The sequence below is a fragment of the Marmota monax genome, unplaced genomic scaffold (genome assembly GCF_021218885.2).
Source record: "Marmota monax isolate L192 unplaced genomic scaffold, Marmota_monax_Labrador192_F-V1.1 WCK01_AAM20220418_F8-fsc00061, whole genome shotgun sequence".
NCBI lineage: Eukaryota > Metazoa > Chordata > Mammalia > Rodentia > Sciuridae > Marmota > Marmota monax.
The window spans coordinates 16098402-16122425 of NW_026695230.1; the positions used below are offsets into that span (position 1 = coordinate 16098402).

The following is a 24024-nucleotide window of genomic DNA, read 5'->3' on the forward strand; positions in this document are numbered from 1 at the left end:
CCAAAACCTTTACAGTGGCCTATAAGGTCCCAGGGGTGACAGTAAGGTCAAATTCTTGTACTGCTGGAGAAAAGATGATTTTACCACTTTTTTTTAAACCATACAATTTATTTTTATTTTTTTAGTCATACATGACAGCAGAATGTATTTTGATATATAATACAAAAATGGAATGTACATACATCAATCATATTGTCTATTCTATTCTGCTGCCCTTCCTATCCCCCCTACTCCTCCCCTCCTGATTTTACCATTTTTAAGTGTAATAACTTTTTTAAATGTGTGTGTGTGTGTGTTTGAGTGTGTGTTGCTGGAGATTGAACCCAGGGCCTTGTGCATGTGAGGTAAGCACTCTACCAACTAAGCTATGTCCCCAGGCCAATTTTTTTTTAATAAACATTATTCTTTAAATTATTTTTTTTTAATGAGAAGAAAAGAAAAAGAATATGTAACAGAGACCATATGTGGCCTACAAAGCTTAAAATATTTACTATCTGGCATTTGGAGAGAAAAGTTTGTCAACCTCTGTCCCACACAATCTGGCCTCTCTCTGGCCCTGGTTGGTCTCCTTTGCTCCTTCCCCTTTCTTCCCTACCTCCAAGCAGACTGGCCTCCTTTTCTTCTATCACTCCAAAACAGCCAGGAATGCTCTGCCCTGAGGTCTTTGTTCCCATTGTTTTCTCTGCCTGGAATGTTCTTCCCCAGATGTTCGCACAAGGAAGTCCCCTATTCAAAATTACAGGTCATACTCCTTAACTCCCTTTGCTTTATTTTTCTTTAAAGCATGGATCACCAGCTAATATACATGTTTTACTTTTTATTGTTGTTTCCTATTTCTTATATCCTTCCCCTAGAATACAAATTCCAGGACAGGAGGACAGGAGCCTTCATCTCTTTCTTCACTATTGTATTACATTGTATTGTATTACCAGTGCTTAGAACTGTTCCTGGTGTATTGTGGGTACTCAGTATGAATTTCTTGAATGTCCTGATTCACAAAACCCTGCTTTCCGCACAACACTTGTCACTAGCTGCAGGCCATATGTAGTTTTGTCCATGAACTCCATGAAGACAGGGACCACAGGACAACATCCAACAAATATCAAGTATCTTATGTAATATTTACTATTCAATAAATATCTATTTCACATATTTTGGGGGTATTCCAGGGATTGAACTTAGGGGCACTCAACCACTGAGCCACATCCCCAGACCTTTTTTGTATTTTGTTTAGAGACAGGGTCTCACTGAGTTGCTTAGCCCCTCACTTTTGCTGAGGCTGGCTTTGAACTATCAAGCCTCCTGCTTCAGCCTCCTGAGCCCTGGGATTACAAGTGTGAGCCACCTTGAGAGCTTGTTTGGAGGTTCTAGCAGGGGAGCGCAGCTACTCGTATACCCTTGACCAAAGAAAGGTCCTCCTCTATCAGGGAAGGTCGTCCTCTTCCAAAGAGCACGCAGCTGCAGCCTTCGGGAGGGACGCACATGGAGCGATGAGGGAGGAAGGGGACACCCACCTAGCCAGCCAGATCAGCCGAATCAACCCTGGTGATCAATGGGGTGACAGATGTTGCAGCCAGATCGCCCTATCAAGAGCTTTGTAATGTTTTGAACAACTAATAATAAAAATTAATTAATTAATTAATTTTAAAAAAAAGTGTGAGCCACCACACCCGACTCCACATACTTTTTTTAAGAGCAAAAGGGAAATGAGGTAACATGGTGAGTCAACAACTTTTTCAAGAATTTTTGTAAATGGGAGCAGAGAAATGGAATGGTGGCTGGAAGGGAATACAGGGCCAAGAGCAGGTTAAAGGTGGGGATGAGGGGAACAATCCCAATCAACACATACATTAATAGCATAAGAAGGAAGGAGTGATTGAAGAAGCAAAGCTCTAAGAAAGGTGAGGCTTGGGCTGGGGATGTGGCTCAAGCGGTAGCGCGCTTGCCTGGCATGCGTGCGGTCCGGGTTTGATCCTCAGCACCACATACAAACAAAGATGTTGTGTCCACCGAAAACTAGAAAATAAATATTGAAAAAATTCTCTCTCTCTCATACTCTCTCTTTAAAAAAAAACAAAAACAAAAAAAAAGGTGAGGCTGATGGGATGCAGAGCAAAGGGGAGACTGACTGGTGACAGACAGAAATCTGTCTTTCCCTTGTAACAGGAGGAAAGTCAGAGGAGCCTCAAGCACCATTGGGAAGAGAGTTCCTATTTCCTGGCCTCTACTCTAGTTCCTCACTGAAGTGTGGGAGGTGAGGTTATCTGCTGAAATTGAAGAGTAGGCAAGACAGAGAGAGGACAGAGTACAGAATAGACAAAGGGACTTTACTAGGGAAATTGAAAAGGACAGCCAGGCAGTTACTGAGGGCTCCTTTAGAATCTGTAATCATGAATTTAAGTGAAAGCAGTCAGTGGGGTTGGGTGATTTTCCTTGAGCAACACCCAGCTCCTTGGTTGCAGGTGCCCTGATGATCAGGATGATTATAACAAAGCAGTGGTTCTTCAAGAGGGGACCCTGGACCAGCAGCATTAGATTGTTGAAAACTTGTGCCAAATGCACATCCTCAGGCCCCACCACAAGCCTATGTGGTTCTGGTGCTATGCGCAGTCAAATTGGAGCAGCCCTGTTAAAAAAGAAAAGAAGAACAAGAAAACTGAGGACCTACACAGGGATGATTATGATGACACACTAGAAAAATCTCAATTGCAAATAAAGGCAGGAGGGGGCTGATCAACAGTAATAAAATGATCTTAGAATATAACAAAGTAGGGGCTGGGGCTAGGGCTCAGCGGTAGAGCACTTGCCTAGCATGTGCAAGGCGCTGAGTTCGATCCTCAGCACCACATAAAAATAAATAAACAAAATAAAGGTATTTTTGTCCAACTACAACTAAAAAAATATTTTAAAAAAATAATATAACAGGGGCTGGGGGTGTGGCTCAAGCGGTAGCGCGCTCGGGTTCGATCCTCAGCACCACATACAAACAAAGATGTTGTGTCCGCAAAAATAAATAAATAAATAAATATTAATATTCTCTCTCTCGTGCTCTCTCTCTCTCTCTCTTTAAAAAAAAATAATATAACAAAGTAAAATAATTGTAGCATGGTGTATTCATTTTCTACCGCTGCCATAACAAATTATCCCAGACTCAGTTGCTGAAAACAACAGCAAGTTGTGATCTCATAGTTCTGCAGGTCAGAAGTCCAGGTACAGCATGCCTCAGATAGGTTGTCCATTTAGCTGCACAAAGGTTGAAATCAATGTGTTAGTGGGACTGCATTCCTTTCTTGAGATCTTGGAGATAAATCTGCCTCTAAATTCATTCTGGTTGTTGGTAGAATTTATTCCCTGTGGTTGTAGGGATGAGGTTTCCTTGCTGAGTGTCAAATGACACTATGGCAGCTTATTAAAGCCAGAGGCATTCTGTCAAGCTACCCCCTCCCTCTTCCAAACAGCCAGTGCATGGAAGTCTTCCAACACTTTAAATCTCTCTGGCTTACCCTTTAATTGTATCTATTCTTTCTGCTTTACTCCTTTATTGCATCTCTGACTCTTGCTAGAGAAAAGTATCTGGTCATATTTAAGGATTCATGTGATTAGATTGATCTTTTGCCTATAACTGATCAAAGGTTGCCCTTTTAGTGTCTACTATCATGGCTGTTGTCCTTTCTCACCTTCCCTTTCATATTCTTCATCCTCTTTACAAAAAAAAAGGCACATCTCTCATCTCTCACTTATCCTGAGACTGTCTTATTTTTTTTGGGGGGGGGATGGTGATAATGATATATTTTTCCCACATTTGTTATTGGTGCATTGTAGGTGTAGCTACTAATGGGATTTGTTGTTACATACTTGGACATGTACACAATACACAATATAGCAATATAATTTGACAAATATCACTCCCCAGAACTTCCCCACTTCATCCCCACCTCCCATAGTTCTCTTACCCTGAGTCTTATCTTTTCCTGCTTTATATATATTTTTGTTAAGTTTGAAGCATCTCCTCGTGAACTGGGTGATTTGGTCCACTGAGCTGTTAGACATGTTCTAGAATGAAACCAAGGAAAAATGAAAAGCTTTATCCCTCCCATCTCCAGATTACTATGCAAGAATGCATTGCTTCAGAGACAGAATCCTATGAGGGAAAAACAAAGAGATCAATAAGAAATGCCAGCGTAGCAACTTTTATCCTCCAGGCACAAACTTGGGGCAGGGCTCTCTGCCTCACTTAGATATTTAATCTAGAACCAGAATTCAGACTCAGGACCAGGAAACACAATATGTTTATTGAAGTTGAAAACGGAAGGCTGACTGGCTAATTAATTTGAAAATTAGGTTGATTATTGCCAATTTGATTATATGGCACAAATTTTCCTAAACTGAGTCAATTCTGCAGCTCCAAGGTTTTATCAAATTCTATTTAAAGCCCATAGTAAAATAAGGCATTTTTTAAAAAAATTATGTTGGCAAGTCATATTAAAATTAATATTTTTACATTTCTCTTTCTGAGTATGTTGGATTAAAGAAGCTATCTCTACATGAAAGAATTGAAGACATAAGTAATATTTGTTTAATCTTGGTAAGGCCTTTCTTGATATGCTTTGCGGAAATTGATGAGTGAAAAAGTCTAACTGGGTAACAAATGATTTTAAAAGAGAAGTGGTTTTCAATTCTTTTACTTTCAACGAAACTGAAAATTGAATTGTCAGCTAATAAGTTGTTAAAATTAATTTTTAGTAATACTTTGATATGTGATTTTGGTATATAACAGAAAGGGTTCAAATAATTGAAAATATCTGTAATAACTGAATTCCTTCCATCTTATCTGTTTATATGAACAAGGTAATATTTAATCACTAATACATGAACTAAAAAAAAAAACACAAGCCCATCTATCTCATGAAGAGAAACATTTTCACTAATATTTTGTTTTTCATATTTTAAAATTATTTTTAGTTTTTAATTCATGCTGACCACAGTGGTACTGCCTATAATCCCAGCAGCTTGAGAGCCTGAGTCAGGAGGATTGAAAATTCAAAGCCAGTCTCAACAATTTAGCAAGGCCCTAAGCAATTTAGTTGAGACCCTGTCTCAAAATTAAAAATATAAAGGGCTAGGGATGTGGTTGAGTGCCCCTGGGTTCAATCCCTGGTACAAAAAACATCTTTTTCATCATAATCATAAGACATTTATATTATTTCCATCAATGTGTTCCAACAATAATCATAATTCAATCCAGAAAAATTTAGCACCTATAACTTTATTGTCATAGAAAATAATACTTTTAAATTTCAATTCATTCAAAGAATAATATGTAATCAATAAAGGACTTTCAAAGATAAAAACATATTACATCAGGATAAAATTCTGTAGTGAGAACTACAATAAATTTCGCAAGTTCAAGGAGAAAAAGACACAAAATTCCAACTTTAAGAGATCATTTTTTAAATAGACATAGGGTATTAAGTTGTCATGGGATTTAGATTCTATAAGATACATTTTTAGCTGTCTTAGTCTGTTTTCTGTTGCTACAGCAAATTACCTGCAACAGGGTAACTCATAAAAAAAAATAGAAGTTTTGGCTTAAAGTTCTAGAAGCTGTTAAGTCCAAGAGCATGGTGCTGGCATCTACTTGCATCCATGAGGGCCATATTTCTGTCATCACATGACAGAGGGCATCATGTGGTGAAACTGCAAGAGTGCTAGCTCAAGTGTCTCTTCCTCTTCTTATGAAGCCGCTAATACCCTCATAGGGACCCCACACTCATGACCTCATCTCAGCCTACTTATCTCTCAAAAGTTCCACTTCCATATACTATGAACATATGAATTTGGGGATTAGGGTTCCAAAACAGGAACATTAGGGGACATATTCAAACTATAACGCCACCCATCTCAGTCCTCAGGACTTGCATATTTGCAACATCTGCTGGTTGATCCAGATGAATCTCTAACTGGTCTAATTGGTAGAGCTTCCCAGTACCGCTTGCACTTGCCAATGTGTCCCACCTCAGGACTTGACTGGCCTCAGACATTTCACAGCAGATGAAGAAAGGAAGAGAAGACCAAGTTGGTCTCAGCCTACACAGCTGCCCTATGCAACTGTCTGGGAGGCTTTGGAGCTCTAACCCTCCATTTGTGCCTTCCTTGACCCAGGGCTACTGGGATAGAGCTAATGGGCAGCAAAAGAGCAGTGTATGTTGGAGGAACACCAGACAACTCACTTCATTTTTCCCACCTCTTCTTCCATCCACCTAAATATTTCAACCTTTAATTCAGGTCTCTGTCTGGGTGGAACATTGATACTCTTGGATTTTCCATATTATAAGTGAAGGGAATACTTCATAGATGATTGAATGAATCAGTTAACTAACAAATAACTACACGGGTTCTGTAACTTCCAGTTTTTTAAGACTGTCATAGTAGCCAAGTGCAGTGGTGCGCACCTGTAACCCCAGCAACTCCAGAGGCTGAGGCAGGAGATTGAAATTTTGAGGCCAGTCTTAGCAATTTAGCAAGTCCCTAAGCAAGTCCCTGTGTCAAAATAAAACATAAAAATAAAAAGGGCTGGGGCTATAGCTCTGTGGTAAAGCACCCCTGGGTTCAGTGTACAACACTTTTTTATTTTTTTTTTAGTGCACAACACTTTCAACATAAAAACAACAACAAATAAATAAATAAATAAGATATTTTCCATTCCCTACCTTGGTTCAAACCATGTAGTTATTTGGTTCAGCACTTGTAATTTTCTTATCTATACCCTTCACCCAGCCCAGAATGAGTCTTTGCATTATGTCTACTCCTGGCCTCTTCCCTTATGCCCATATTTCAGCCTTATCTTTACAATCTGCCTTTAAGGCCATCAGACTCATTTCATAAAGTCCTACTTTCAATTATCCATTCATTCAGCAAACATTTATCAAGCACCTGCTACATTCCAGGCTCTGTTGAGAGTACTTGGGGCACACAAGTAAACAAAAAAGACAAATAAAACTAGGATTCCTGCTCTTGAAGCGCTCACTTTCAGGTAAATACTCTGTCATATGTTATTAGGTAAGAAGTCATATAAAAGGAAAAAGATCGGGCAGAGAAAGCAGGAGCAGGAGTAAGGGTGAAAAGTATTGCATAGTAAATTGAGTGGTCATGAGCAGTCAGAGGAGCAAGATCTTAGGACAGTGAAGGAATAGAGGCAGGAATATGTCTGGCATGTTTGAGATAGGAGACCCAAGTTGTTGGAGCAAAGTGAAGGATAAAGAGAACAGCAGAAGACAAGCCATAGGTAGAGGCTCCAGTCAGATGGTGTAAGTCATTATAAAGACTTTGTCTTTTATTCAGAATGAAACAGCCACCTGTTGGAGGTTGCAAAGAACAGGCTGGTGGGGGTGGGGGGTGCAGTTGCAGAAGCAGAAGAAATTGTAAAGTGGCTACTGCAGTAACCCAACTGAGAAATAACTAATGGCAGCTCTGATCAGGATGGTAGCAGAAAAAAGTGGTTAAAAAAAAAAGTGTTTGGGGGCTGGGGATATAGCTAAGTTGGTAGAGTGCTTGCCTCACATGCACAAGGCCCTGGGATCAATCCCTAGCACTGTGGGGTGGGGTGGGGAATGTTTGGATTACATCCTGGATATATTTTGAAAACAGATTCAACAGGACTTTTCTGACAGATTGGATGTGGGAGGTGAGAGAAAAAATAAATTCTGACTCCTAGGTTTTTTTTTTTTTTCTGAGCAATGAATGAATGGTGCTATCATCAATTGAAATAGGGGAGTCTGAGGGTAGAAACATTGGGGGAGTTAAGATCAGATGTTCGGTTTTGGACATGTTGAGCTTGGCTTGTCTTTTAGGCATTAGAAGCTGTTAAGTAAGTAGCTGGATAAATGACTGATCTCATGTCATCTCATGCTTTAAATATCCTATCTTCATGGACATCTCCAAAGTCAACTCTGATTCTCAGCTAAACTTCAAACTGTCTCTTTCTTTTTTTTTTTTAGTCTGTATTGGGGATTGAATCCAGGGGTGCTTTACCTCTGAGCTACATCCCTATTCCTTTTTATTTTTTTATTTCGAGACAGGGTCTTGCTATGTTGCTGAGGTTGGCTTCAGCCTTGCAATCCTCCTGCCTCAGCCCCTTGACCCTAGTCACTGGGATTATAAGTGTGTAACACAACACCCAGTCTAAAACTTCAAACTCTTAAATCCAAAGTGATTTACTCATTTAGTTTCTAATACACATGTTTTTTGTTTTTAGTTGTAGATGTACACAATACCTTTATTTTATTTATTTGTATATGGTGCTGAGGATGGAACCCAGTGCCTCACACATGCTAGGCAAGCACTCTACCACTGAGCTATAACTCCAGCCTAACAGGCATCTTTGGTTTAATCTGTCCAAAGCTAAATTTCTTATACCCTGCCTCCCTTCACAAAACACACACAAAAAAACAACATCCTACCTAAACCATAAAAGCAATCTTGATGCTCTTCCCTTTCAAACTTCACATTCAAACCACTAAGATCTTTCTGAATCCATCCTGAGGCCATCCTTACCATCTTCACCACTGTGCCTGCTCCAAAGCACCACATCATCTCTTGACTGGATTACTGTAACAACCTCCAAACTCAGTCTGTTCCCCACAATGACCAAGTTGATTCCTTTAAGAGTTGAGTCACAGCTCAAAACCTTTTAATGATTCCTCATCTTAGAGTAAAATTCTGTAGGCGCCCCCCCCAGGATGTGGGCCCTATCATGGACAACTTATCTCTCTAGGCACATCCCCTTCATTTGTCCTGGCTCACTCCACTCCTGTCACGCTGGCTTCTACTAGTGCCTCTACACTTGTACTTGTGCTTCCTCTGCCCAGAAATCACTTTTTCCAGATTTGAAAAATGGTTGTTCCTTCACTTCCTTCATTTTTCTGTTCAAAATGTTAATTTATCAAAAAGATCTTTTTTTCACTACTTGCCAAACAAACAAAAAACACATCATCTAGTCTCCCTTACCATGCAAGCTCCCTAGTAGCAGAATCTTTGTTCACTTCTGTATCCTTAGTGCTTGGGCCAATATTGGAATATAGTTAACATTAATTGAATATTTGCTGGATGAATGAGTAAAGCAAACTTGGCGTCTCTGTAGCTTGAGAGTTTATCATGACACTAGAAATTGACCTGGGAAAAGAAGAAACCTGTGTGAACTCTCTGAACACAACATTCATGGCACAACACTACCACTACCACACACACACACAATAACCTAGAACCTATGCAAATGTACAACCAGGAAAATGATGAAGTGTGTGTGTAGGATAGAAAAGTATACAGTCATTAAAACCACTAACTATGAAGACTGTAAAACAATTATGGTATGTTACAGAAAAATAGTTACTGTACTATCATAATCACAGCAATCCAAAATGTGTATACATAGAAGAGCTGATATTAAAAACAGTTATTGTGAGGTCTATGGGTGGCTTTATAATTTTTTTCTTCACAAAAATAACCTGTGTTATTTTTTTTCCATAAAAGGAACACGTTTTAACTCCCTGAGTGACTGGCTGAGGAAAATCCCAGCCCAGTGAAGTAAGCACCCAAGTTCCCCCAGGGACTCCTGGGTGCGGAGGTGATGAGGGGTCCTGAGACAAGCCTGTACAGAAGAGCTGCCCTGGAGGCTGAAACCCAGTGGTAAGCAAGGCATAGAGGTTTGCATGACTAACGGGGGTGAAAAACCACCAGAGAGCTATTTCTATTTAAGCTCAGAAATGCAGAAGTATATCTGCTTGAACCTAACTTGGCTTTAAAAGGAAACCAACTGTGCCCCTAAAGTTTTTGTAGGGTGGGGTGAGGGGAGGGGTATTCTTTAAGGAAGGAAGGTCAAGTGTAGACTCAAGTGACCCTAGATGGAGAATCAAATTCCCCAGCTGATGCCAGATTCCAGGGCCCCAGGCAGACTCGGTGCACAGTTCTGAATCCATAAACCTGCTAGTATTGTTTTTTTATGTTTTTATAAGTGCATTATAGTTATCATAATAGTTTTGTTCATTTAGACATAATCATACATATATGAAATTTAGTTTGCTTCGTTTCGGCCCGTGCCTCCTCTCTGCCTCCCCTCTCCCCTCCCCCATTCCCATTTCCTTTTCTATTGGTCTTCTATTTATTTCCTTCTATTTTTTTTTAATTGGTGCTTTGTAGATATATACAAAGGTGGAATTCACTGTGGTATATTTATACATGCACATAGCAAAATTTGGTCAAGTTAATTCCACAATGCCTCCAGTTTCGCGTCTCTCCCTCCCTCCCCATCAGTTTCTTTCTATTCCATGGATCTGCCCTCTATATTTAAGATATCTTCACTCCTTCCTCCTCCGCCCCACACAAACCTTTCCGCTACCCCTCCACCCGCTTTCTTTGCTCTAGCTTCCTCACGTGAGAGAAAACACTCCACCCTGAGTCTGGCTCATTTCAGTTAACATGCTGTCCTCTAGAATTTATTTCAGAGCAATATTTATTAACTAAGGTTCTGAACTCTGGTCATCATAAAACTATGAAACTTCTTACGAGGAAAACTGCACAACAGCTCAAAAAGCCGGAAATTTTTGAGGTTTCATGGACTTCCTGAATCCTATATCCGTCCTAGTTGTCTCAATACCCATTAAGGACCTCTAAATACAATGCCTTACATACAATGTGTCCGGCCTCTGCGAGATTTTTCGAGTCTGTTAATAGTAATGAATAAATACAAATTAATTTAAAAGAAATACTAAATTCAGAGATTCTTTGTCATGTACCTTCTCCAAAGGGACACTAAACGCTTGTACAGGGCTGAGAAACTTGTTTAAAAGGTCCCTTAGTCAAGTGTGTGTGTGCAGCAGTTGGTTGATTCACCTTTATTTAAGATTTGTTCTCCAATTATGACCCGGGTTTCCAGATATGGAGTATTAGCATTATCCAAAGAGTAATCAGCGTGACCCGGGCGTGAAGCGCAGTCACCGGGTCCCTTAAGGTGAGTGCCTGATGCAGCCCCAGGGCGCAGGCGCGGGTGGCGGTCCCAGCGCCTCTACGCGGAACTCCCTGGCCGCGGGCTCCCTCTGGCGCCCCCCGGCGCAAGGCCCTCAAGGCCTCGGTTCCCCACAAGCACCCGCTTTACTGTCAGGACCGCGGAGGAATGGGGAGATGGCGAGGACAGGGGCGCATTGTCCAGCCTACTGCCCATCACCGACGTCTCCAGGACAGTAGTCCCCAAAACACCTCACAGCGCCCTTTCCACCCATCCTGGACGCTGTCAACCTGATTTCGACGTTAGCCCCCAAACCTGGCTCTAGTTGCTGGCTCCATACGCTACTCTTCCAGGCTGGAGTATCTGGCACACAATAGGTGTGCGCACATCAGTTGTACACATAAAACGTTGCGTTTTTTGTAGTCGAACTACTGTGTCCCTTGCAACACTTTCAGCAGTGAACCCTCGGTAGGAGGAGGTACAGTGAGTGGTGTGCAAAGAGGGTAGGGGGACCTTGGGAGGAGGTAGGGATGAGCAAGCAGGCTTGGAAAGCAATTTCAGCATAGGCAGCAGTCAGCGCCCAGAACCGATCCCGACCAGCGACGCAAAGCCGTGATGTTAAGGACTGATCGCTAGGACTGCGCGCTACCGCCCGGTGTGGTTCGTGCAGAGTGGACCTGGTGCATCGGGGCCAGGGAGGTGGAAAAATCCAAAGAAGAGAGTCGGAAGGGGCAGAGCCTACCCAACCACCGGGTAGAGGCCCGACCGCCCTACCCCATACTGGAGTTACGGGGCCCGGAAACCTCGAGACTTTAGGAAACTTGGGCAGAAGGAGACTAGTCAAAGAGGACTGGGGTTACGTGTGTCTCAGTGGCCCTTGTCTAGCATGCGTAAGGCCCTGGGTTCAATTTCAATCCCCAGTACAGCCAAAATAAAGGGCGTGGGTGGGGACGGTGGACCCATACAAATCATCCTGCAGTGATGGAGCAGCACGTCCACTGTTCACCCGGGGTTGGAAGATAGAGACCAGGATGTGAGCAGCCCGGTGGGTGGGTATCCTTGCCCCAGGTTTCCCAGATCTGGGGGAATCAGCCGCCTGCAGGGGGCGAGATGTTCCTTTGGCACTGCAGGACTGTAACTAAACCAAAAGCCAAAAATAGAAGCTGAGGTCAACTGAAAGGAATGCGACTGAACAAATAGATATATATAATCCTGACGAGACACTTAGTGAAGTAATATTCCCAAACATGGCAGTAAGGAAGGATTAACTCTGTCAGGAATGCTCGGGTAAATGAATGAAAATTTGGAGGGAAAAAAAAATTCAAGTTCTACCATCAAAATAAACTCCAAATAGATTAAAATGGTAAACATGTTATAGACACACCATACCAAATAGTAACAGTTATGTTTAAGGGTAAATGGCAGCATACTCAAATCTTTGAAACAATGAGAGAAACTGCAAAGGAAATCAACATTCAAAAATGTAAAAACTGGACAGAATTTTAAAAAGACAATAGCTTAAGAAAAATGTCTTCAAAGAGTAAGCAGATAATATCTCAAATATATGAAAGTTCGTTTAAATATAGAGGAACCATCAAAGTACTAATCCTTACAGAAGATAAGTAGGTAATTCATGAGAAGAAATAAAATAGTACCCCAGTGCATGGGGAAATACTCATTGTTCTTGATAATCAGAAAGTTTAAACTTATAACTCTAACATAGTTAATGACATCTACTGAGGTGGCAAAGATGTTTTAAAATTATAATGCATAATATTAATAAACTGGTAGGGCTGGGGGTGGAGCCCAGTGGTAGAACGCTCGCAAGAGGCCCTGGATTGGATGGATCCCCAGCATCACAAAACAAATAAAACGAAGTGGTAAAATAAAGTCACCACACAATTTTTTTTTTTTTTTTTTTTTTTTTTGGTACTGGGGATTGAACTCAGGGGCACTCAACCACTGAACCACGTCCCTAGCCCTATTTTTTATTTTATTTAGAGACAGGGTCTCACTGTGTTGCCTAGCTCCTGGCCATTACTGAGACTGGCTTTAAACTCTTGATCTTCTTGCCTCAGCCTCCCGAGATGCTAGGACCATACAATTCTTTAGAATGACAATAAGATGATCTTCATTTATTCAGTAAATTGCTATTCAGCAGTTCCTACCCCAGGTCAAACATGACTTTAATCTTGCTTTATAATGGAGGAAAGTAAACAAGCAAATATACACATTGCAACATGGTGGTAAGGCTAAGAAGAGAAATAGAAAAATGAATGAGACATGCTGGTGGAATCTGGTTAGTCAGCATAGAGAGTTAGTCATGAAAAGATATCTGAGCTGAGAAATGAAGGAAGTGAGGGAGCAAATTTCATTCAACCTATGGAAAGAGTGCTCCAGGCAGAGAGAACAGAAAAGTACCATGGCCCTTGGGCAAGAGCATATGACTAGTAGAGCACAAGTTGATTCCCTTTTAACTGTAATACTTTGAAAAAAAATTAATTAACTTACTTTTTATATATATAAAGACAATAATGAATTCATTATACTGAAGAGTTACAGTCAAATGTTATTTTATCTTAGCTAAATAAATAAAATCTAGCATCAATGGAGGTGACACTTCAAAAATATGGCCTTACCCCAACCTCTCCCCAAAGTTAAAGTCTTCTAGATGCAAAACATCATTTTCACCATGCGTTAGTTTTTTTCTAAATAAAGTATCTGAAGGTATGAATTAAAGTAGTGCCATAGTTCAGGGAAAGGGTCATTAAAGTAAAAGTAAAAAATGCCTTGAGTGTGTCAATTTAGTGTGTGACTAAATACCACTACTGTTCTAATAATCCTCAAATAAATTCCAACCCTAACCTCTGAACTCCACTCTCCAAGATCCTTCTGTCTCCTTGACCTCTCCACTTAGATGTCTAAAAGGCATCTCAAATTTGAATATCCACACTGATCACTTGTTCTCCATGTGCCCGCCCCAAAACACACACACACACACACACACACACACACCATGTTTCTCTAACAGTTAATAACAAGTCAAATTTTTCATTTGCTCAGTACAAAAGCTTGGATTCATTCTTCACTCCCCTCTCCTCTTTTTCTCCCTCTCTCTCTTTAGTGGAGGAATTAAACTCAGAGGTACTTTACAGCTGAGCTACATCCCTAGTCCTCTTTGTTTTTTATTTTGAGACAGGATCTCACTAAGTTGCCCACAATGGCCTCAAACTTTTGATCCTCCTGCCTCAGCCTCCTGAGCAGTTGGGATTACAGGCATGCTCCTTCAGACTGATTACTATTCTATTGCTTATAAAAGGTAAGTCAGTTCTTGGCAATCCAGTACTTCAAACTTTCCTCATTTATTGGATGGAAAAGTTAAAGTGCTCATGTGCCCTAGGGCCCCAGGCAACCCATCACCCATCACCCATCACCTGATGCCGGGTTTCTGTTCTCTTGACTAAAAGGCTCAGGGGTCACTCTAGTTAAACTGGGCTAACTGGGCTGCACGAAATAACCACACAAGAGACACAAATACCTTTTTCTTTGGGGTCGCTGTGATGGCTCCTCTGACCTTAAGGGTCTGCAGAAAGAGAGCGAGAGCATGGCGCTGACCCCTTTTATTGAGGAGAAGCTATTCAAATGAGGCAAGGGGTCAGGTTTCAGGGGGCTGAGTCTATCTTCATGATGTCCACTGTCAGCAGGTTGACTGACACCTGGGTAGGCCACACCCAAGGGCACAGTAAGAGGAGGGGACATACACAAGGCACTTCCATGGAAGATTCTATCCTACACAGGGCAAGGGGTTATATTACAAAGGAACAGGTGAGCATAGCTTCACCCATGGGGCTGTAGCAAGACACACCCATTTCTGTGACTGAGCGCCTCAGCACCCAGCTGGGGAGTGTAACTCAGTCACCCGTAAGGTTGGCCTCCCACAACCTGACTTCCTGTTCTTCCCTTCACCTCTCCTCTGGGTTAGACTGGCTTCCTTACTATTCCTAAAATACATCAGACACATTCCACCTCAAGACCACTGGACTTTTCTGTCTGCCAGGAATGCTGTTCTGCTCCACACTCATGTGTGGTCCATGCCTCAGTTTGTTCAGATTTCTGCACAAAAGACAAAGCCACTTTCACAGCAAGGCCTTCTTCTCTACTCAGCCTATCTAAAGTAAACACACAAAAAAACCTCCCAGCTCTGGATTTTCTACTTTATCACTAGCTAGTTACATATATTTCACTTATTTATTTTGTTTATTGTTTAGAACATAGGTCTGTAACTCCTGATGGTAGAATTGTTAGTTTTGTTCACTGATGTGTCCCCAGTGTCCAGAACAGTGCCTTCCATGTGGTAGATACTTGATAAATAGTGGCTGAATGAATGAGAAGGGGAAGGAAATGCAGCCAATAACCATGTGCTAAAGATCAGAGACAAGAGTAAATATTCTTATTGGCAGAGAACTAACTTCGGTAGATTACTAAGAAAGCAGGAGTGATTGTGAAAAAGAGTCTAGAAAATATCAGTACATGGCTAGTCACCAAGATAGGGGCTGAAAGCCAAATATTCTCTGACAGAGAAGATTAGCCGCCTGGTTCATATTTACATCCAGCTCTAATTTCAGAATCTGGGCCAAACACACATTGACCTAGTAGATGGGGCAAGAGAGTTAATGGGACAAAGGGAACCCTAATATAATTTCTCACAATTGGGATGCCTCAGGTAAAGCAAAGTAACAGAAAACCCAATTCAAACTAGTATAACTAAGAAAGCACATCTATTGTCTTAATGGGGGGGGGGGGGAGTCTAGAAGCAATGATTTGATCCAGAGCTTCCCAACATCTTAAGGGACTTAATTTCTCCTGACTCTGTCAGCTCTGCCCTTCTGTGAATGCTGGCTTTGTCCTGAGGCTGTGTGGTGATTAATTTTACATGTCAACTTGACTGGGTTAAAAGATGCCCAAATGACTGGTAGTTAATTAATTAATTAATTAGCAGTCTAGGGATTGAACCCAGGCCTCATGCATGCTTACAGTTGGACTTGAACTTTCAATACTCCTGCCTCAGTCTCCTAAGTAGCTGGGATTATAGGTGTGCATGTACAGTTAAATCATTAATTTTTAGTGTGTCTGTAAGGAGGTTTCTGAAATAGATTCAAATTTAAATCTGTAAACTGAGTAAAGAAGATTTCCCTCTAGCTGGGCCTGGTGACTCATATCTGTATTCCAATCTACTTGGGAGGCTGGGGCAGGAGGATTGCAAGTTCGAGTCCAGCCTAGACAACTTAGCAAGACCCCATCTCAAAAAATAAAAAAGACTGGGGATGTAGTGGTAGAGTAGCCCTGGGTTCAATGTCTAGTAACCCCCTGATACACACATACACACAAAATTATTACACTCACCAACATAGGTGGGCATTTCCAATTCATTGAGAGCCTGGATAGAACAAAAGGTAGAAGAGCACAGATTGCTTTCTCTGTTTCAGTTGGAACATCTGCTTTCTGCTTTTGGACATTGGAGCTCTTGGTTCTCAGGCCTTCAGACTCCAGGATTTATGCTATCAACTCCTCTGGGTCTTGTTCCCTTGGACTTGGACTGAATGTATACTCCAGCTTTCCTGGGTTGCAAATGGCTTATGGTGGGACTTCTTGGCCTCCATAATCCTGCAAGCCAATGCCCGTAACAAATCTCCTATTCATCCATGTGCTGCATAACAATGTTTCAGTCAATGATGAACCATGTATGCAATGGCGACATTATAGCCATCTGGGTTTATGCAAATACACTCTATGATGTTTCTCAATGATGAAATCACCTTAGGATGCATTTCTCAGAGTATGTCCTCATCATTAAAAGATGCATGATTGTAAATATCTATGGATATATCCTGTTGCTTCTGTTTCTCTGGAGCACCCTGGGTAATACAAGCTGGTTCCCTTGTGGGGATAGAAATGGCTGTAGTTTTTTGTTTTGTTTTGTTTTTTCCAGATTACACATCCTTACTCTATAACTTCCCTGAAGATTGATTGCTGGGCTTCAATCTGTTTGAGTCAGTTTCTGTCATATGCCTACCCCAAAGCAACTCCTTTAGCCAGAGAAAAGCCAACACTGAGAGAAGGGAGGATCGCCTTAGGTCTTTCCCTGAATCAATTACTTGGCTTGGGGGATGAAAATTCTCTGCCTGGTTCAGGACACACTGCTGGAGCTCGAAGCAAAGTCAATTCTACCTGAACAGCATGTGCTCCTTAAAGAGAAGATCATGTGAATGGTTGGAAGGCCAGTCACAGGATCTGTGACAAAAGCATATCCACCTCTCCTGTTCTGACTCAGGTCTAATTACCTGTCACCAAGGGAAGGCCCTGTAGAGACTCTCAAATGTAGCACCAAATTTCTGCTGGGAATCTGGTGCATACCTATCTGCAGACATAGCCGATGGCTTTAGTTTGTACTGCATGGAAGCCCCTTCAAACCGGTGTCCTTCAATCCCTGGTCAATGAGTCCCACTGTGCTTCCTCCCTATCATCCAGCCTGATTCCCCAAATACAAGTCAGTACTCTTTCCTGTACTCTTGGGCTGATGCTGCCTTCTGTTCTGCCGCTACTACAATCACTACTACAGCTTCCTGAGCTTGATTCACTTATAGAAAGGAGCCTCCTCCCATTCTACCTCACATGGCTTTATTTGCTCACCTCTTATTAAAAAAAAAAAAAAAAATATATATATATATATATATATATATATATATATATATATATACACACACACACATATACATATATATATACACACATATACACACACTATACACACATATACATATATACATACATAAACAGTCAATGATGAACCATGTATGCAATGGCGACATTATAGCCATTATACATATATACATATATATGTATATTTGTATGTACATACATACAAATATATAGATAGATAGATAGATAGATAGATAGATAGATAGATATACACACACACACACACACATACATATTTGCATTTGCTGGGGATCAAACCCAGGACTTCATACATTCTAGGCAGACACTCTATCACTGAGTTACATCCCCAGCACTTTTTAAAAATTTTGAGACAGGGTCTTGCTAACTTGCTGAGACTGGCCTCGAAGTTGCAATCCTCCTGCCTCAGTTTCCCAAGTAGCTGGGATTATAGGTACATGCCACCCTATCTTGCTCCTTTGATTACTTCCCTTTTTTTTTTTTTTTTTTGTCTTGTGTGTTCTTTAGCTGGGAGGGGGATACTGGGGATTGAACTCAGGAGTACTCAACCACTGAGCCACATTCCCAGCCCTTTTTTGTATTTTTGTTGTTGTTGGACACTATATCCTTATTTTATTTATTTATTTTTGTGTAGTGCTCAGGATCAAACTCATGGTCTCACACGTGCTAGGCAAGCACTGTACTGCTGAGCTAAATAAAACCTCAGCGCCCCCATTTTAAAAAAAATTATTTATTTATTGGTATGTGATGCTGAGAATCCAACCCAGTGCCTCACACATGCCCAGCAAGTGCTCTACTACTGAGCCACAATCCCATCCCCAGTCCCCCTTTTTTTGTATTTTTTTAGAGGCAGGGTCTCTGAGTTGCTTAGAGCCTCACAAAATTGCTGAGGCTGGCTTTGGACTTGAGATCCTCCTGCCTCAGCCTCCTGAGCTACTAGGATTACAGGCATGTGGCTACCATTCCTGGCTCTTTGATTACCTCTTGAGAGAAGCCAACTGATTTTCATAGCCCACCTATTACCTCACAAAGATAGCATTATCTTTCCTCCCTCACTGCCTCATTAGACCTTCCCTCTTCTTTGAGGTTCCTTTCTTTGTACTGCCATCTGCTAACTTCCCCAGCATTCATGGAGAATTCTGGCTCCTGACTCACAGGCTTCCAGGGGAAATACTGCCATCATACTGGACCACTTGGTGTTCCTGTGGTTAGCACATTCTATGTCTTAAAGTCTCCAACTCCTCATCTCTCATGACTTTTGCTCTTCTTATAGCTCGGGATCCTCATCCCCTTGGTCACATGCTGCACCTTGTCATCACCTAGAAGTATTATACTTCCTAACAAAAACCTCGTTCTCCAAGCATAGTCATCTTCTCTTGCAGCTCTCCCTTCCTCATCTCACGACATTACATGCTGCTGAGCAATGTAGGGTAAATCCTGTTCTATAGACAGGTTCCAGGATCTTCAACCCCCTGACATCTGGATTCTCTCTACACTACACCACTGCAGCCGCTCTTTCCAATATTATGGAGATTTCCTTGTGGCTCAATTGGAGGAACCCCTCGGTCCTTATCTTCTTCCCATTCCTCTTCTCTGTGCTGACCACTATTTATCTTCTCCTGGGGCTACTGAGCTGCTGGTTCCCCCTCACTTTCTTCCATCTCCTTGAATGCTCTCCTCCCTCTTCCCCACTAATCCCTTTTTCCCCATCAACGCCATAGTTGCCATCCCCAGTACTCTGTCCTGGTTATACTTCTGACATTTTATAAATTATTGTCAGATTATCTCATACCCAAGATTTCAAGAATTCTCCAAATGCTGGTGATACACAAATCTAAGTCCTGGCCCTTAACATATAGCTGATTGTCCATTGGCCATTGCCATCCCAGGGCCCCTCAGGGACCTTAAACTGTACGTGGTCAAAATTGAACATTCTGAATCAGGTGCTGAGGCATAGGGCTATACTCTTAGCTACTTGGGAAGTGGAGGCAGAAGGATTGCAAATTTGAGGTTAGTCACTTAAGGAGACCCTTTCTCAAAATAAAAAATTAAAATAGCTAAGGATGTGGCTCAGTGGTAGAGGATCCCTGAGTTCAATTCTCAATATCACACACACACTAAAATTTTTAACTAAAAGGGCTAGGGTGTAGCTCAGTAGTAGAGCACATGAATGCATCTGGCCTTTGGTGATTCAATTCCCAGAACCACCAAAAAAAAAAAAAAAAAAAAACCAAATCGAACTTTCTGGGATAAGGATGTAGCTTAGTGATGAAGCTCTTGCCTCACATGTAAGAGGCCCTGGGTTCAATCTCTAGCTTTGCAGAAAAAATTAATGATAGCCAAATTGAACTTTGTGTTCTTTAGCTTTCTCTTTGCAAAAACAGGAAAGGGAACTTGAACAATATTCATTACTACCAATTCAAGCTTTATTAAAGTGTCCCAAACATTTCTTTAATCAGCAAGTTGTTGAATGTAAAAACACTATGTTCCCTTTAAAGTCCTGAATTGCTCAACTGTTAACTCTCCTCCCACAGATGACTTTAGGAGGAAGTACTGTGTCTTGGCCAGCAGCCCATCTTGATTTGGCATAGATGTGACTTATGAAATACAAGGCACATTCAGAGTAAGCATGTGCAGGGCATTTGCCTGCATGTTTAAAAATGGATTTCGCTTCATTGCAGATATTAAGCTTAGTAGAAAAAGAGGCTGGGTCACACATAAAGCTGAAAATAGATGTCCTTTTTCTGAGGACACTCCAGGTATGTGCCTAGGCTTCTGGTCTCATGCTGCCTCCTGAACTGTGGTCTTACACGAGTGGACTGACACCTTACTGGAAATGTAGATGCCAACAGGACTATCAAAACTGGCTAGAGGGAAATAGTCTCCACTGACCTAGCTCCTCCTGGGTCCAACTGAGATGTAGAGGTGTACAATTATAGGAGTCTCAGGATGAACAAAGCTCTGGGTACCATTAACTTAACCTACCTTGTTTGTCATCAAGTGAGCATTCTTGTTGCATAGCTCAAGAAATAAAAAATGAACCAAGGACTTTAAGAAAAGCAGGTGAGACTTAACTGGAAGAATAATTGAGTGCTTCAAGTTTCAACTAAACTAGAGGAATAGGAGGGAAACCCTGAGTGTGGGCCTCTGTCAGATGCCTCTGGAACAAAGTCTTCAATGTCTGGTCTCTCTGCAATCTGCTTCAACCTTTAACAACATTGCAGCCTGAATTCTCAGCATCACTGAATGTCAGCAGCTCCCTGGACTTTCTCATATCCCAGCTGCCATCAGCAGAGAGCTGTGATGAGGTCCAACAAGTCCTCTTGATTCATGTATCTGACCCTATACCAAACAACTAGCAGTGGGGACATGGTCACATAGTACAGACCTGGCCACTGAGCATGGAGGGCACCCTGTGTAGCAAGGACAATTTCCAGGGTGGAAGGAAGTATAATATTTCATTGCTAAGTGAGTGTTTTTCAATCCATTCCCCAAAGACAGTTACATAACCTTAGTATGTCAATCATGCTAAATCCACGTGTTAAAGCACATAGAAACATAGCCAAGCCCTTCTCCTTATGCTGTCACTTTGTCTCAGTCCCTTTGGCTGTCCCTATCTTTGCTGACTTCTGACACCTCAGCTCCTCTCATCTCTCCCACCCATAACGGGGTCTACTCACATCCTGCTCTCTGTGTTCACTCCCTCTTACTGTAGCATGGAGCATGGGGTTGAGGTCTTTGTCTCATGAATTTGAAGAATAAAATCCACAGATATAAGGGTGGGAGCAAAGTAACAGGATTTATTAGAGTAATAGAAAGAAAGCAGAGCTCCTAAAGAGGGAAGAGTTCAAAGAAAGGGATATCAAAGAGTGGCTATTGTCCAGAGGTTTATATAGATCTATAGGTTCAAGGAAGTCAGCCCCCTGCCCAACCCTGGGTAAGGCACTCAGAGTCCACAAGTTATTCATTCAAACTTTAGTCCAATCAAAATATCAATCAAGCATTTTTACTTCTTTGAAGAGGCATGGACCTCAGTCACATAAGTCCTGATTTTAAAATAGCCTTTTTGTAGGTTTCTTAGAAAATATCTGCAAGTGCTGTTTACTTTACTGTCCAGGAAGTTACCCAGGGGCCTGACTCTCTATACTCCCAGCCTTATCTCTTCCTTCTGACATCATTATCATTTCACCTCTAATTGCTCTCTTTTTTATTATGCCCAAAGGGAGAAACTTCAAGTCTCCAGGCAAAGGGAAATCATGAAGATTTGAATCTGCATGCACTCCAGTTTCACACATAAGAAGCTTGTGGGGGAAGAAGGAGCTCTTCCCAAAGCCTGGGAAGAGGAAAATGTGAGAGGACGGGGCATGTGTGTTGCAGACTCCTCACATGGGTCTTGATCTCTTCCTGGGCGAAGCCAGACTATTCTCTGGTACTCTAAGATGTGTGAGCCTGTGTGTATATGAGCTCATATGTGAGCCAGTATGACATACCAATTACACACTACTGACAACCAGTGAAGCAGCTGAGGGCAGGTGGTAACTGTCCCAGTCCTTTCTGACTCACTCCTGATACTAGCCTGGACCCAAGATTTCTGCATTTGCTTGTAATTGAATTTGGTTTTCTGTATTGGCCTTTCTTACTACTCCCTAAGATTTTATCTCTTATGTAAACTGGGCATGGTGGGTCATGCCTGTAATCCCAGCAACTCAGGAAGCTGAGTCAGGAGGAAGGAAAATTCAAGGCCAACCTGAGCAATTTCACTAGACTTGGTCTCAGAAGTAGAAAAAACAGGAGAAAGAAGAGGAGGAGAAGGAGAAGAAAAAAAGGTCTGAGGATGTAGCTAAATGATAGAGGCCTGCTGGGCTCAATGCAAAAAAAAAAAAAAAAAATCTTGCCACTTGTCAAGGAAATGCCAAATAAATGTGCTAACCACTTAAATAGTCATTGAAGGTGTAGAACAGGAAAAATGTTCACTTAACTCTTATGTACCTCTGGCCACTTTGATTAGGATCTCCTTGAGTTATAGCTTTCACACTAAACCCCAAATCAAGCCTGCTTGGCAAGCTCTCCAGCCAAGCTCACAACAGCAATACTGATGGGTTCAACAGTAGACATCTCTACTATATGTGGGGAGGGAGCTACTCTTTCTGGTCCTTTCTAGATAAAAGGAATAAGAAAGGAAGAGAAGCAGGTGCTCTGCCAAAGGGGAAGAGAGGCTTAGCTCCAAATACAGCCCTGTCCTACACCATCAGCTCCCCAGGGACTGCTCAGTATTCAGGAACCAGGAAACAGGGAAAAGCAAAACATGCCAATCCCTAAGTCTTGGCATAGGGGCTTGGGCACAGAGGAGGCAGCACCAGACACACTGCAGGAAGAAGGACATAGTACAGAGGGCAAGAGGGACAGTACCTAGAACTGATCTGATGAAGAAGACAGCAGGGCCAGTGATGAGGCAGGAGCAGCTACTCTGGGCTCTTTTTAGAAGACAGAACTCAGAAAAGGCCAAAGTTGCAATGACAATGGACATTCTTCTCTCCTTTTCTTCCCATGGTTGTTGTGATTCACTCCTTGATTGACACAGCCTAGGACTTCTTACATACATTTCTCTCATTTGCTTATTCATCATTGTTTTCTACTCTTGTCTGAACAAGAATAAATAGAAGTTCCTATTTCTTAGCCATTTGCTTATTGCAGAATCGAAACCCAGAAATAGAAAACATGAAAGTGGCAAAGTGATCTGGCTTCCTAGTAATCGATGTGCAAAACCAGTTTGCTTGTTTTCCTCTAACACATGTTATGTTCTCACCCCTTAATGCCCCAAGCGGTTTCATTCCTTTGTGCCTTGCTTGTGCTAATCTCTTTACCTAGGAAACTCTTTTACCTCATCCACTTGGCGAACTTGTCTTTCATCTTTCAAGACATAGAGGAAGTGTCACCTCTCCCAGAATAGCAACATCTACCTCTCTCTCTGATGGATTGTATATCATTTGGTCCTCATAGTGACTATGTTAACCAAAAAGAGTACTTATTTTTCTATACATACAGTTATTTCTGCCTAATTCCTCCTCTACACTGTGTACAAATAAAAAAGTATGTGATGGAAGGGGGTCATCTTGTATATCTTGTTTGTATTCCTCAGTGTCTATCACTAGCTAATAATCCCTAGCACAGTGCAAGTTCTCAAAATAAACACAGATTGAAAAAAACAAACCAAAGAATGCAATCAACACAGAAAGCATGGGTGCAGTTTCATTCTACACTTTGGTCCCTTCAATGCTAGAGCCAGA

General features: G+C 41.6%; 1 long non-coding RNA gene across 1 annotated transcript; it reads right to left on the reverse strand.

The window, feature by feature from the left end:
• On the reverse strand, positions 1-23280 carry LOC124088513 (uncharacterized). Its single transcript, XR_006850371.2, has 3 exons — positions 23147-23280; positions 3954-4053; positions 1-2626 (listed from the first exon to the last, which is right to left on the reverse strand). It is a non-coding gene; the product is annotated as an uncharacterized LOC124088513 (long non-coding RNA).
• Between the last annotated feature and the right edge of the window lie 744 nt (positions 23281-24024).